Genomic DNA, 2,500 nt, shown 5'->3' with positions numbered 1-2,500 from the left:
GAGTGTGTGTCTGAGTGAGCCTGTATGTGAGTGTGTGCGTGTGTGTGAGTGAGTGTGTGTTTGTGTGAGTGAGTGTGTGTGTGTGTGTGTGTGAGAGTGTCTGAGTGAATGTCTGAGTGAGTGTCTGAGTGAGTGAGTGTGTGAGTGAGTGTGTGTGTGTGTGTGTGTGAGTGTCTGAGTGAGTGAGTGTGAGTGAGTGAGTGAGTGTCTGAGTGAGCGTGTGTGTGTGTGTGTGAGTGAGTGAGTGAGTGTGAGTGAGTGTGAGTGAGTGTGTGTGAGTGTGTGAGTGAGTGTCTGAGTGAGTGTGAGTGAGTGAGTGTGTGTGTGTGAGTGTGTGAGTGAGTGTCTGAGTGAGCGTGTGTGTGAGTGTGTGTGAGTGAGTGAGTGAGTGTGAGTGAGTGTGTGTGTGTGAGTGTGTGAGTGAGTGTCTGAGTGAGCGTGTGTGAGTGAGTGTCTGAGTGAGTGTCTGAGTGAGCGTGTGTGAGTGAGTGTCTGAGTGAGTGTCTGAGTGAGTGAGTGAGTGAGTGAGTGTCTGAGTGTGTGTGTGTGTGAGTGAGTGTGTGAGTGAGTGAGTGTCTGAGTGAGTGAGTGTGAGTGAGTGAGCGTGCGTGTGAGTGAGTGTGTGAGTGAGTGTCTGAGTGAGTGAGTGAGTGAGTGTCTGAGTGAGCGTGTGTGAGTGTGAGTGAGTGAGTGTGAGTGAGTGAGTGTGAGTGAGTGAGTGTCTGAGTGAGCGTGTGTGTGTGTGAGTGAGTGAGTGAGTGAGTGAGTATGTGTGTGTGAGTGAGTGAGTGAATGAGTGTGAGTGAGTGTGAGTGAGTGTGAGTAAGTGAGTGAGTGAGTGAGTGAGTGTCTGACTGAGTGAGTGAGTGAGTGTCTGAGTGAGCGTGTGTGAGTGTGAGTGAGTGAGTGTGTGTGTGTGTGAGTGAGTGAGTGAGTGACTGACTGAGTGAGTGAGTGTGAGTGAGTGTGAGTGAGTGTGAGTGTGTGTGTGTGAGTGTGTGAGTGAGTGTCTGAGTGAGCGTGTGTGTGAGTGTGTGTGAGAGAGTGAGTGAGTGTGAGTGAGTGTGTGTGTGTGAGTGTGTGAGTGAGTGTGTGTGAGTGAGTGTCTGAGTGAGTGTCTGAGTGAGTGTCTGAGTGAGTGAGTGTCTGAGTGAGTGTGTGAGTGAGTGTGTGTGTGTGTGAGTGTCTGAGTGAGTGAGTGTGAGTGTGAGTGAGTGAGCGTGCGTGTGAGTGAGTGTGTGTCTGACTGAGTGAGTGAGTGAGTGAGTGTCTGAGTGAGCGTGTGTGAGTGTGAGTGAGTGAGCGTGTGTGTGAGTGTGTGTCTGAGTGAGCGTGTGTGTGAGTGAGTGTGTGAGTGAGTGAGCGTGTGTGTGAGTGAGTGTGTGAGTGAGTGAGTGTCTGAGGGAGTGAGTGAGTGTCTGAGGGAGTGAGTGAGTGTCTGAGTGAGCGTGTGTGTGAGTGAGTGTGTGAGTGAGTGAGCGTGTGTGTGAGTGAGTGTGTGAGTGAGTGAGTGTCTGAGTGAGTGAGCGTGTGAGTGAGTGAGCGTGTGTGTGAGTGAGTGAGTGTGTGAGTGAGTGAGTGTCTGTGTGAGTGAGTGAGTGTCTGAGTGAGCGTGTGTGTGAGTGAGTGAGTGAGTGAGTGAGTGTGTGAATGAGTGTGAGTGAGTGTCTGAGTGAGTGAGTGAGTGAGTGTGTGAGTGAGCGTGTGTGTGAGTGAGTGTGTGAGTGAGTGTGAGTGAGTGAGTGTGTGTCTGAGTGAGTGAGTGTGTGAGTGAGTGAGTGTCTGAGTGAGTGAGTGAGTGAGTGTGTGTGAGTGTGTGTCTGAGTGAGTGAGTGTGTGAGTGTCTGAGTGAGCATGTGTGTGAGTGAGTGTGTGAGTGAGTGTGTGTGTGAGTGAGTGTGTGTGTGAGTGAGTGTATGAGTGAGTATGAGTGAGTGAGTGTGTGAGTGAGTGAGTGTCTGAGTGAGTGAGTGAGTGTGTGTGTGAGTGAGTGTGTGTCTGAGTGAGTGAGTGTCTGAGTGAGTGACTGTGTGTGTGAGTGTGTGTCTGAGTGAGTGTCTGAGTGAGTGTGTCTGTGAGTGAGTGTTTGAGTGAGTGAGTGTGTGAGTCAGTGTGTGAGTGAGTGTGTGAATGAGTGTCAGAGTGAGCGTGTGTGTGAGTGAGTTTGTGAGTGAGTGAGCGTGTGAGTGAGCGTGTGTGTGAGTGTGTGAGTGAGTGAGTGTCTGAGTGAGTGAGTGACTGAGTGAGCGTGTGTGTGAGTGTGTGTGTGAGTGAGTGTGTGTGTGAGTGAGTATGTGTGTGAGTGTGTGAGTGAGTGAGTGTGTGAGTGTGAGTGAGTGAGTGTCTGAGTGAGTGAGTGTGTGAGTGAGTGTGTGTCTGAGTGAGTGAGTGAGTGTGTGAGTGAGCGTGTGTGTGAGTGTGTGTGTGAGTGAGTGTGATTGAGTGAGTGTGTGTCTGAGTGAGTGAGTATGTGAGTGAGTGTGTGTCTGAGTGAGTGAGT

General features: G+C 50.6%; 1 protein-coding gene across 1 annotated transcript in view; it reads right to left on the bottom strand.

Annotated features, from left to right (window-relative positions):
- dnajb12b (DnaJ heat shock protein family (Hsp40) member B12b) overlaps window positions 1-2,500 on the bottom strand; it is a 31,626-nt gene that overhangs the window by 14,905 nt on the left and 14,221 nt on the right. The gene's annotated exons all lie outside the window — the stretch shown is intronic.

The sequence above is a fragment of the Siphateles boraxobius genome, unplaced genomic scaffold, assembly GCF_051911475.1.
Source record: "Siphateles boraxobius isolate OS27281-9 unplaced genomic scaffold, OSU_SipBor_1 151, whole genome shotgun sequence".
Classification (NCBI taxonomy): domain Eukaryota; kingdom Metazoa; phylum Chordata; class Actinopteri; order Cypriniformes; family Leuciscidae; genus Siphateles; species Siphateles boraxobius.
The sequence above is the reverse complement of the archived record's forward strand: the minus strand, read 5'-3'. Positions and strand labels throughout refer to the sequence as shown.